Genomic DNA, 14353 nt, shown 5'->3' with positions numbered 1-14353 from the left:
TCTCATACACACAGTGTGTGTGATGACATATAAAGTGGATGTGATGTCATAAATATACTGGGAGACATGTCATAGATACAGTGGCTGTGATGTCACACGTATAGTCAGTGTGATGTCATAATCAGTGGATATGTAAGATATAGTGGGTGTGATGCCATAAATAGTGTGGTTTGATGTCATAATGAGTGAATGAGATGTCATGTAAGTGCATGCAATGTCATACATACACCCAGATGGATGTCATGCATGGAGTGGGTGTGATGTCATCAATAGAATGGGTGTGAGGACACAGTTACTGTGGATGTGATGTCACATGGGTAGAAGATGTGATGTCCCAGTCAGTGGATGTGATGTCAGATACAGTGGCGGTGGTACCATGAATCCAGTGGATGTGATTTCATAAATACAGCAGTGTGATGTCATAAAGAGTGGGTGTGAGGGATATGTATATAATGCCTAGGATGGCAGCATATCGTGGGTGTGGTGTCACACATACTGTGGTTGTGATGACATAGATACAGTGGACATGAGATCAGATATAGTGGGTGTATGTCAGACATAGTGGTTGTGTTGTCACACACAGTGTATGATGTCACACATGGTGGATCTGACGTCATGAACATAGCGATTGTCATATCATAGATATGGTGGCCATGATGTCACTGGTACAGTGGCTGTGATGTCATATAGTGGACGTGATGTCATATAGAGTGAGTGTGATGTGAATACAATGGTGTGATGTCATAAAGAGTGGATATCATGTCAAATATAGTGCGTATGATATGATAGATATAGTGGGTGAGATATCATTGATATAGTGGGTGTGATGACACAGGTAGAGTGGGTATGATGTCAGATAAAGTTGTGTTCTCAAACACACAGTGTATGATGTCATGTATAGTGGATTTATTGTCATATATAGTGGGTGGGATGTCAAACATACAGTGGATATGATGTTGTCGATACAGTGGATGTGATATCAGATATAGTGTGTGTGATGTCACATATAGTGGCTGTGTTCTCACCCACAGAGTGAGTGATGTCACATACAGTGGATATGACGTCCTAGACATAGTGGTTGTCATGTCATAGATACAGTGGCTCTGATGTCACAGGTAGAGAATAGGTGATGTCATATACAGTTTATGTAACTTCCTATATATACAGTGGTTGTATTGTCACATGTATAATCAATGTGATGTCATACACAGTGGATGAGATGTCATACCTACTGGGTGCAATGTCATGAACACAGTGGATGTGATGTCATAAAGTGTGATGACAAAGATAGAGTGGATGTCATATCAGATATACTCTGTGTGATGTCATATATTGTTGTTGTGTTCTCATACACACAGGACATGATGTCATATATAGTAGAGGTGGTGTCATAATATCATAGCTGTAGTGTCTGTAATGTCACATGTATAGGCAAAGTGATGTCATAATCAGTGGATCTGATGTCATATATAGTCGGTGTGAAGTAATCTGTCATTCATATGATGTCATACATATCGGGGGTGTGATGTCATACATACAGGGGTTGTGATGACATAGATACAGTGGATGGGATATCAGAGATAGTGGGTGCATGTCAGAAATAGCAGCTGTGTTGTCACACACAGTGTGTGAGTTGTCACATGTAGTGGATAGGGTGTCATAAACATAGTGATTGCCATGTCATAGATACAGTGGCTGTGATGTCACAGAGTGGACGTGACAGCATCTATAGTGGGTGCGATGTCATGAAAAGAGTGGATGGGATACCATAAATACAGTGGTGTGATTTAATGAGTGGATATTATGTCATATATAGTGCATATGATATCATACATATGGCGGGTGTGATATCAGCGATACAGTGGGAGTGTTGACACAGATACTCTGGATGTAATAGCACATACAGTGGATGTGATGTCAGATATAGTGGTGGTCTCATACACACTGTGTGATGTCGTATATACTGGGTATGATGTTATAAATACAGTGGGAGTAATGTCACAGATACAGTGGCTGTGATGTCACATGTATAGTAAATGTGATGTCATAATCAGTGGATGTGATGTCATAAATATAGCGGTGTGATGTCATAAAGAGTGGATATTATGTCAGATATAGTGTGCATGATATCATAGATATAGTGGGTTTGATATCATCAATACACTGGGTGTGATGACACAGATACAGTAGGTATGATGTCAGATAAAGTTACGATGTGATATAGTGGAAGTGATGTCATCTTTAGTGAGTGTGATGTCATGAAAACAGTGGATGGGATGTCATAAATACAGTGGTGTGATTTAATAAGGAGTGGATATTATGTAATAGCAGATATAGTGGGTGTGATGTCAGATATAGTGTTTGTGTTCTCATCCACACTGTGTGATGTCATATATACTGAGTATGATGTTATGAATATAGTGGGTGTGATGTCATAGATACAGTGGCTGTGATGTCACATGTATAGTAAATGTGATGTCATAATCAGTGGGTGTGATGTCAGATAAAGTGGGTGTGATGCAATACACACTGTGCGTTTATGTTGCAAAGAGTGACTGTGATGTCATGTACTCTTCACATGATGTCATGCAGATGCCCAGATTGATGTCATACATGGACTGGGTGTGGTGTGATCAAGAGAATGGGTGCGATGAGGCAGATAGAGTTTCTGTGATGGCACATGTGTAGTTGATGTGATGTCATAATCAGTGGATGTGATGTCATATATACGGGTGTGATGTCATGAGCACAGTGGATGTGATGTCATAAATACAGTTGTGGAATGTAATAAACGGTAGATGTGATGTCATATACACTACATATGATGCCATACAGATAGTTGGTGTGATGTCATGCATACAGTGGTTGTGATGACACCGATACGGTAGATGTGATGTCAGATATAGTTGCTGTGTTCTCACACACAGTGTGCGTAATGTCACGTGCAGTGGATATGATGTAATAAACAGAGTGGGTGTGATGACTCATACAGTGGATGTGATGTCACGTGTACAGAAGATATGATATGATATACAGTTGATGTGACTTCCTATATATTGGGTGTGATGTATTGAATACAGTGGATGTGATGTCATAAATACAGTTGTGGAACGTAATAAATGGTAGATGTGATGTCATGTACACTGCATATGATGCCATACAGATAGCTGGTGTGATGTCATGCATACAGAGGTAGTAATGACACTGATACAGTAGATTTGATGTCAGATATTGAGGGTGTGATGACACTGATACGGTAGATGTGATATCAGATATTGTGGGTGTGATGTCAGATATAGTTGCTGTGTTCTCATACACAGTGTGTGTGATGTCACATATAGTGGGCATGATGTCATAAACAGAGGAGGTGTGCTGTCATAGATGCAGTGGTTGTGTTGTCACATGTATAGTCAATGTGATGTCATAAACAGAGGATGTGATGTCATACCTATTGGGGGCAATGTAATGAACACAGTGGAGGTGATGTCATAAATACAGTGGTTTGATGTCATAAAGAGTGGGTGTGATGCCGTATATAGTGCATATGAGGTCACACATATGTTGGGAGTGATGTCATACATATACTGGGTGTGATGACAAAGATAGAGTGGATGTGATATCAGACATACTCTCTTTGACTTCAGATATAGTGGTTGTGTTCTCATACGCACATATAGTAGAAGTGATGTCATAAACAGATTGTGTGCTATCATAGATATTGTCGCAGTCAGAGATCAGCTTCCCAGAAGAGACACATGGAACACTTGAGACGGCGCACCAGCTGCCATCCAGGAAACCAAGTGGCTGAGATTGGGGAGGTGGTAAGTCGTACCCCCCACCTGGGGAAAGTTCGGTCGCCAAGCACCTGGTCGCCAGAGCTGCTCAGACCTTGCAACAGCACAAAACTCAGGCCCAACTGAATCTGCGCCTTTGAGGAGTACCCAAGAATCTGAATTTGAGTGGCTTAGACCTAGGAAGTGCACGCAACCAAGGGCCCACTTTAGACAGTTCCCCTGCAGGGCAACCTGGAGCCTGAGCAGTGTAGACTGGGAAAGCACACACGCCCTGAGTGGGGGCAAACCCAGTGTGGCCGAAACACTGCAAGCACTCCCCACACATGCCACTGGTATTTGTTTGCAGTGTTCCTTCCTCCCCACAGCACACTGAAGAAGTGAGCCTAAATAAGGGACCACCTTCACCACCTTGTGTCAGGGTGAGAATTAGACACTGAAGAAGCCTGAAAACAGAAGAAGCCAAAGTAAACAGAGGGAACTGCTTTGGAAGTGACAGGTGCAACAGATTAAAACCCTGTAGTTAGGATGGACTACATAGGAAGGGGCCTATAGATCTTGAGAAGTATAAGCTGGATCAAGGAACTATCTGAAAATGAACTGACACCACACTGCCCACAACAGCTCCAGAGAAATTCCTAGATATAGTTTTACTATTATCATTTTAAAAATTGTTTTTAATTTTTTTTAATTTTTTTTAAATTTTTAAGTCCTCTATTACTCCTTTAATTTTTATTTTTATAACCTATTATTACCTTTCAAAAAAGACCCTATATTTTTTCATTTATTTTTGTAAAGCAAACTTCATATATATATTTTAAATAATTTTGTGATTTTGTTTTGTTTTTTTATAATGTATTTTTGAGAGCCTAACCTCTACTGTAGATTTTTAATCTTTGCTTTCTAGTATTTGTTATCCATTTTGTACCTTTAAGAATCCAATCTTCAGTGCCCAATTTTACGTAGGAGTGTGATTACTGGCCTGATTACTCTCTCCCCCTTTTGACTCTCCTTTTTCTCCCCCAGGTCACCTCTATCTGCTCCCTCCCCACTTCTCTTCTTTACCCAACTCTGTGAATCTCTGTGTGTGTTCCGGGCTGTGGAGAAAACTTAAGGACCTGATTATTGCCTAGATCTGTCTCTTTCCTTTTGATCCCCCGTCTTCCCCTCCTGGTCAGCTCTATCTCCTTCCTCCCTCTTGTCTTCTCTATGTAACTCTGTGAACCTCTCTGAGGGTTCCAGACTGTGGAGAGCACATAGGAAATTGATTACTGGCTAACTTGTGCTCGCCCTTTTTGATTGCCCCTCTTGTCCTCCTGGTCACCTCCATCTCCCTCCTTCCTCTTCTCTTCTCCATGTAACTCTGTGAAACTCTCTGGGTGTCCCTCACTGTGGAGAATATTTTCACCATTAACCTAGATGTTTTATCATCAGTGCTGTGTGGATGGAGAAGTCTTGAGGCTACTGTATGAATAAGACTGAAAACCAGAGGCAGGAGGCTTAAGCCCATAACCTGAGAACACCAGAGAACTCCTGACCCCAGGGAACATTAATCGATAAGACCTCATCCAAAAGCCTCCATACGTTCACTGAAACCAAGCACCACCCAAGAGCCAAAAAGTTTCAGAGAAAGACATACCACGCGAATTCTCTAGCAACACAGGAACATAGCCCTGAGCTTCAATATACAGGCTGCCCAAAGTCACACCAAACCCACAGACATGTCAGAACTCACTACTGGGCACTTCATTGTACTCCAGAAAGAAGAAATCCAGCTCCACCCACCAGAACACCGACACAAGCTTCCCTAACCAGGAAACCTTGACAAGCCACCTGTCCAACCCCACCCACAGGGAGGAACCTCCACAATAAAGAGGAACCACAAACTGCCAAAATACAGAAAGGCCACCCCAAACACAGCAATATAAACAAGACAAAAAGGCAGAGAAATACACAGCAGGTAAAGGAACAGGATAAATGCCCACCAAACCAAACCAAAGAGGAGGAGATAGGGAGTCTACCTGAAAAAGAATTCATAATAATGATAGTAAAAATGATCCAAAATCTTGAACACAAAATGGAGTTACAGATAAATAGCCTGGAGACAAGGATTGAGAAGATGCAAGAAATGTTTAACAAGGACCCAGAAGACATAAAGAAGAGTCAAACAATAATGAATAATGCAGTAAATGAGATCAAAAACACTCTGGAGGGAACCAACAGTAGAATAACGGAGGCAGGAGATAGGATGAGTGAGGTAGAAGATAGAATGGTAGAAATAAATGAAGCAGAGAGGAAAAAAGAAAAAAGAATTAAAAGAAATGAGGACAACCTCAGGGACCTCTGGGACAATGTGAAACGCCCCAACATTCGAACCATAGGAGTCCCAGAAGAAGAACACAAAAAGAAAGGCCATGAGAAAATATTTGAAGAGATAATAGTTGAAAACTTGCCTAAAATGGGAAGGAAATAGTCACCCAAGTCCAAGAAACCCAGACAGTCCCAAAGAGGATAAACCCAAGGCGAAAACACCCCAAGACACGAATTAGTCTAATTAACGAAGATCAAACACAAAGAACAAATATTAAAAGCAGCAAGTGAAAAAAAAAAACAAATAACTCACAAGGGGATTCCCACAAGGATAACAGCTGATCTTTCAATAGAAACACTTCAGGCCAGACGGGAATGGCAGGACATACTTAAAGTGATGAAAGAGAAAAACCTACAACCCAGATTACTGTACCCAGCAAGAATCTCATTCAAATATGAAGGAGAAATCAAAGCTCTTCAGACAAGCAAAAGCTGAGATAATTCAGCACCACCAAACCAGCTATTCAACAAATGCTAAGAATCTTCTCGAGACAGGAAATGCAAAAAAGGTGTATAAACTTGCACCCAAAACAACAAAGTAAACGGCAATGGGATCATACCATGGTATGAGATACCATGGGTGTGATGTCAGATATAATTGTTGTTTTCTCATACAGACAGTGTGGGTGATGTCATATAAAGTGGATATGATGGCCTAACATAGTGGGTGTAATGTCATAGATCTTGTGGCTGTGATGTCACATGTACAGTGGATGTGATGTCATATATAGTGGGTGTAATGTCATGAACACAGTGGATGTGATGTTATAAATACAGTGGAGTGATATCATAAAGAGTGGGTGTGATGCCATATATAGTGCCTAGGATGTCTTACACATACTGGCAGTGATGTATTACATACAATGAGTGTGACATGATCAATAGAGTGGGTGTGATGACACAGGTACAGTGGATCTGATGTCAGTTATGGTGGGTATAATTTCATAAATACTGTGGTTTGATGTTAAAGAGTGAATGTGATCTCGTATAGAGTGCACGGGATGTCATACATACACCCAGGGTGATGTCATAGATAGAGTGTGTGTGATTACACAAATAGAATGAGTGTTATGACACAGATACAGAGGATGCAATATCACATGTATAGAGGATGTCATGTCATATACATTTGTTGTGAATTCATATCTAGTGGCTGTGATGTCATGAATACAGTGGATGTGATGTCATAAATACTGTGGTGTCATGTCATAAAGAGTGGACTTGATATCATATATACTGCATTTGGAGAAGGAAGTGGCAACCCCTGCCAATGTTCTTCCCTGAAGAATCCCATGGATAGAGGAGCCTGGTGGGCTACAGTCCACAGGATCACAAAGAATCAGGCACGACTGAGTGACTACACACTTACACGTATAGTGCATATGATGCATACATATACTGGGTGTTACATCATCGATAGAGAGGGTTTGATAAGACAGATACAGAGGATGTGATGTTAAATATAGTTGCTGTGTTCTCATACACAGAGTGTATGATGTCACATAGAGTGGTTATGATATCATAAACATAGTGGGAGTGATGTCATAGTTACAGTGGCTGTCATATTTATGGTTGATGTGATGCCATAATCAGTGGAAGTGATATCATATATAGGGGGAGGTGATGTCATGAATACAGTGGTGTGATGTCACTTATACAGTGGGTGTGATGACACAGATACAGTGGATGTGATGTCATATATAGTGGGTGTCATGTCATAAATACTATGTTTTGATGTTGTAAAGATTGAATGTGATGTCATGTATAGTGCATGTGGTGTCATGCATACACCAGACTGATGGCATATATAGAGTGGGTGTGATGTCATCAACAGAATGGGTATGATGACAAAGATACAATGGATTGGTGTCAGATACAGTGGGTGTGATGTCACACATAGTGGCTGTGTTGTCATACTCACAGTGTGTGAGATGGCACATATAGTGGACATCATGTCCTAAACAGAGTGGTTGTGAAGTCATAGATGCAGTGGCTGTGATGTTACATGTATAGCGGGTGTGATATCATATAATGGACTTGATGTCATATATTGAGGGTGTGATGTCATGAATACAGTGGATGCGACAGAATGGTTGTTGCTGAACCACGAAAAGATGCCGGGATTCTTAGCCTCCAGAGATGAGGCTTGATCGCTCAGAGATTTTGTGTAATAAAGTTTTAGTAAAGTATAAAGGAGATAGAGAAAGCCTCTGATATAGGCATCAGAAGGGGGCAGAAAGAGTACCCCCTTGCTACTGTTAGCAACGAAGTTATATACTCTCAAATTAGTTATTAAAATGAATCAAAAGAATGTCTGGAGGTTTTAAAGACCTCACTAGACCTACTCCCATAATTTACATTTGAAGATAACAGGATTAGTCAGAAGGTTTTTTCCAGAGACTGTCCTCAAGCAGGATACATTATTGTTATATAATCCTAAGGAATGTAGAGGGAAAGAGGGGAAAAAAAAAAGGTCTGTCCTTTCTTCCTCCTTGAGAATTCCAGACCTCTCTCTCCTTGGCTCTCCTTGGGGACCCCTGGACTTCTTATCAATCTGCCTAGGAATCGACTCTCTCATGATGTCACAAATACACTGGTGTGATATCATAGAGAATGAATATGATACCATATATAGTGCATAAGTTGTCATACATATAGTGGGTGTGATATCAATACAGTGGGTGTGATGACACACATACAGAGGATGTGATATCAGATATAGTAGGTGTGATGTCACATAGAGTTGTGTTCTCATACACAGAGTGTGTATGGTGTCATATATAGAGGATATGATGTTATAAACATCATGGGAGTGATGTCACAGTTACAGTGGCTGTCACATATATAGTCGATGTGATGTCATAATCAGTGGAAGTGATATCACATACAAGGGTGTGATGTCATGAATAGAGTGGTGTGATGTCATTTATACAGTGGGTGTGATGACACAGATACAGTCGATGTGATGTCAGATATAGTGGATGTGATGCCAGATATAGTGGCTGTGTTGTCATACACACATTGTGTGTGATGTCAGACATAATGAATATGATGTCATAAAATAGTTGTTGTGATGACACACGTATAATGGCTGTGATTCACATGTATAGTGGATCTGATGTCATGAATAGCGTGGATGTGATGTCATGAATAGCGTGGATATGAAGTCATAAACACAGGAATGATTTCATAAAGAATGGATGTTATGTCATATATACTGCATGGGATGTCATATATATGTGGCTGTGATGTCATATGTACGGTGGGTATGATATCATCGATTCAGTGGGTGTGATGACAGAGATAGAGTAGATGTGATGTTAGATAAAGAGGTTCTGTTCTCATACACATAGTGTGTGTGATGTCATATATAGTGGATATGATGCCATAAACTTAGTGGGTGTGATGTCACATAGAGTGGATGAAATCATAGATACAGTGGATGCAATATCACATATAGTGGAGGTTTTGTCATCAGTACAGTCTGTGTGATGTCATAGATATAATTTGTGGGATATCATAGTTTGACTGGTCATGATGTTACATGTAGTGGATAAGATCGCATGTGTTTTGTGTGTGATGTCATATAGAGTGGGAGCGATGTCAAATCTTGTGGGTGTGATGTCACAAATAGAGTGGGTGTGATGTCACAGATATAGTGGTTGTGTTCAAGATATTGTGGTTTTGAAGTCAAAGACAGACAGGATGTGATGTCAGATATAGTGGGAGTGTTGTCACAAAAAGAGTGGGGGTTATGTCTTATACAGTGGATGTGATGGTATATATAGAATATATGATGTCATATAGTGGATGTGACATCATAAATACAGTGGGTGTGGCATCATAAATACATTACAGTGATATCATAAACATACTGGGCTTGATTTCATATGTAGTGGATAAGATATCATATGTTGTATGTGTGATGTCATATAGAGTCAGTGTGATGTCACATGTAGTTGGTGTCTTGTCATAAATACAGGGGTGTGATGTCATAGATAGAGTGGAAGTGATATCAGATACAGTGGATATGATGTCACATACAGTGGGTGTGATGCCATTGATGGAGTGGCTGTGATGTCACAGATACAGTGGGTGTGATGGCAGATAGAGTGGGTATGATGTCATAAATGCAGTGGGTGTGATGACATAGAGTGTGTGACATCATAGTTATGGTGGGTGCAACATCACAAATATGCTGGGTGTGATGTCCTAATAACAGTGGGTATGACGCCAGAGTTATAGTGGTTGTGATCTCATAGACATTGTGGGTGTGATGTCACATATATAGACAACGTTATGTCATATACATTGGAATTGATGTCATATAGAGTGGATGGGATGTCATTGATGCAGTGGGTTTGATCATAGATATGGTGGGTGTGATGTCACAGATGTAGTGGATGGGAAATATATAGTGAGTGTGATGTTATAAATGTGTGTGGTGTCATACAGTGGACGAGATGTCATAAATACTGTGGTTGTGATGTCATCAGTACAGTGTCTGTGATCATAGATATGGTGTGTGTGAAGTAGCAGATAGAGTGGATGTGATGTCAAATATAGTGGTTGTGTTCTCATAAACATAGTGGGTGTGATGTCATATATAGAGCATATGATGTCATACAAAGAGTGGGAGTGATGACACATACAGTTGATGTGGTGTCAGATATAGTGTGTGTGATGTCAGATATAATGGTTGTGATGTCATAAACATAGTGGGTGTGATGTTATAGATACAGTGGCTGTGATGTCACATGTATAGTGGATGTGATGTCATATACAATGCATGTGATGTCATTTATAGTGGCCTTTGGTCCTAAATACAGGAGGTGTGATGTCATAAATACAGCGGTGTGACAACATAAAAAGTGGATGTGATGCCATATATAGTGCATAAGATGTCACCCATACAGTGGGTGTGATATTATCAATACAGTGGGTGTGATGACACAGATGCACTGGATATGATGTCATATATAGTGGACGTGGGATAAATACAGTGAATGTGATGTCATAAATACAGTTGCTTGATGTCATAAACAGTTGATGTGATGTCAGGTATAGTGAAAATGATGTCATAGGTATGCTGAGTGTGATGTCATATATACAGTGGGTGTGATGTCATTGATACAGTGCATGTGATGTCACATGTATAGTGGTTGTGATGTCATATACAACGGAAGTGTTGCCATATAGTGGCTATTTTGTCATAAATATAGTGGGTTAGATGTGATTAAAACAGTGGGTGTGATATCATAAATACAGAGGGTGTTATATCGTAGTTATACTGGGCATGGTTTCATACGCTGTGTATATCATACGTTGTGTGTGTGATGACATATCGAATGGTGTCAGATCCAGTGGGTGTGATGTCAGATCCAGTGGTTTTGTTGTCATAAACACAGTGAGTGTGATGGTATATACAGTGGATATGATGTCATAAATAGAGTGTGTGTGATGTCATAGATACGGTGGCTATGATGTCACATGTATATTTGATATGATGTCATATACACAGTGTCTAGACTTTCCTGGTGGCTCAGATGATAAAGCGTTTGCCTACAATGCGGGAGACTCGGGTTCAATCCCTGGGTCAGGAAGATCTCCCGGAGGAGGAAATGGCAACCCACTCCAGTATTCTTGCCTGGAAAATCCCATGGACGGAAGAGCCTGGTAGGCTACAGTCCATGGGTGGGGTCTCAAAGATTCGGACGTGACTGACCAAATTCACTTTCTTTCATATACAGTGGATGTGATGTCACATGTAGTGGATGTGATCTCATGAATACAGTGGATCTGATGTCCTAACTACAGTAGTTTGGTGTCATAAAGAGTGGATGTGATGTCATATATAGTGCATATGATGTCATACAATAGAGGGTGTGATGTCATACATACAGTCCGTGTGATATCGATACAGTTGGTGTGATGACACAGATACAGTGGATGTGATGTCATATAGAGTGGGTGTGATGTCATAAACACTGTGTTTTGATGTTGTAAAGATTGAATGTGATGTCATGTATAGTGCATGTGGTGTCATGCATACACCAGACTGATGGCATATATAGAGTGGGTGTGATGTCATCAACAGAATGGGTATGATGACAAAGATACAATGGATTGGTGTCAGATACAGTGGGTGTGATGTCACACATAGTGGCTGTGTTGTCATACTCACAGTGTGTGAGATGGCACATATAGTGGACATCATGTCCTAAACAGAGTGGTTGTGAAGTCATAGATGCAGTGGCTGTGATGTTACATGTATAGCGGGTGTGATATCATATAATGGACTTGATGTCATATATTGAGGGTGTGATGTCATGAATACAGTGGATGCGACAGAATGGTTGTTGCTGAACCACGAAAAGATGCCGGGATTCTTAGCCTCCAGAGATGAGGCTTGATCGCTCAGAGATTTTGTGTAATAAAGTTTTAGTAAAGTATAAAGGAGATAGAGAAAGCCTCTGATATAGGCATCAGAAGGGGGCAGAAAGAGTACCCCCTTGCTACTGTTAGCAACGAAGTTATATACTCTCAAATTAGTTATTAAAATGAATCAAAAGAATGTCTGGAGGTTTTAAAGACCTCACTAGACCTACTCCCATAATTTACATTTGAAGATAACAGGATTAGTCAGAAGGTTTTTTCCAGAGACTGTCCTCAAGCAGGATACATTATTGTTATATAATCCTAAGGAATGTAGAGGGAAAGAGGGGAAAAAAAAAAAGGTCTGTCCTTTCTTCCTCCTTGAGAATTCCAGACCTCTCTCTCCTTGGCTCTCCTTGGGGACCCCTGGACTTCTTGTCAATCTGCCTAGGAATCGACTCTCTCATGATGTCACAAATACACTGGTGTGATATCATAGAGAATGAATATGATACCATATATAGTGCATAAGTTGTCATACATATAGTGGGTGTGATATCAATACAGTGGGTGTGATGACACACATACAGAGGATGTGATATCAGATATAGTAGGTGTGATGTCACATAGAGTTGTGTTCTCATACACAGAGTGTGTGTGGTGTCATATATAGAGGATATGATGTTATAAACATCATGGGAGTGATGTCACAGTTACAGTGGCTGTCACATATATAGTCGATGTGATGTCATAATCAGTGGAAGTGATATCACATACAGGGGTGTGATGTCATGAATAGAGTGGTGTGATGTCATTTATACAGTGGGTGTGATGACACAGATACAGTCGATGTGATGTCAGATATAGTGGATGTGATGCCAGATATAGTGACTGTGTTGTCATACACACATTGTGTGTGATGTCAGACATAATGAATATGATGTCATAAAATAGTTGTTGTGATGACACACGTATAATGGCTGTGATTCACATGTATAGTGGATCTGATGTCATGAATAGCGTGGATGTGATGTCATGAATAGCGTGGATATGAAGTCATAAACACAGGAATGATTTCATAAAGAATGGATGTTATGTCATATATACTGCATGGGATGTCATATATATGTGGCTGTGATGTCATATGTACGGTGGGTATGATATCATCGATTCAGTGGGTGTGATGACAGAGATAGAGTAGATGTGATGTTAGATAAAGAGGTTCTGTTCTCATACACATAGTGTGTGTGATGTCATATATAGTGGATATGATGCCATAAACTTAGTGGGTGTGATGTCACATAGAGTGGATGAAATCATAGATACAGTGGATGCAATATCACATATAGTGGAGGTTTTGTCATCAGTACAGTCTGTGTGATGTCATAGATATAATTTGTGGGATATCATAGTTTGACTGGTCATGATGTTACATGTAGTGGATAAGATCGCATGTGTTTTGTGTGTGATGTCATATAGAGTGGGAGCGATGTCAAATCTTGTGGGTGTGATGTCACAAATAGAGTGGGTGTGATGTCACAGATATAGTGGTTGTGTTCAAGATATTGTGGTTTTGAAGTCAAAGACAGACAGGATGTGATGTCAGATATAGTGGGAGTGTTGTCACAAAAAGAGTGGGGGTTATGTCTTATACAGTGGATGTGATGGTATATATAGAATATATGATGTCATATAGTGGATGTGACATCATAAATACAGTGGGTGTGGCATCATAAATACATTACAGTGATATCATAAACATACTGGGCTTGATTTCATATGTAGTGGATAAGATATCATATGTTGTATGTGTGATG

The sequence above is a fragment of the Dama dama genome, unplaced genomic scaffold (genome assembly GCF_033118175.1).
Source record: "Dama dama isolate Ldn47 unplaced genomic scaffold, ASM3311817v1 ptg000270l, whole genome shotgun sequence".
NCBI lineage: Eukaryota > Metazoa > Chordata > Mammalia > Artiodactyla > Cervidae > Dama > Dama dama.
This window is presented reverse-complemented; position numbering follows the sequence as displayed.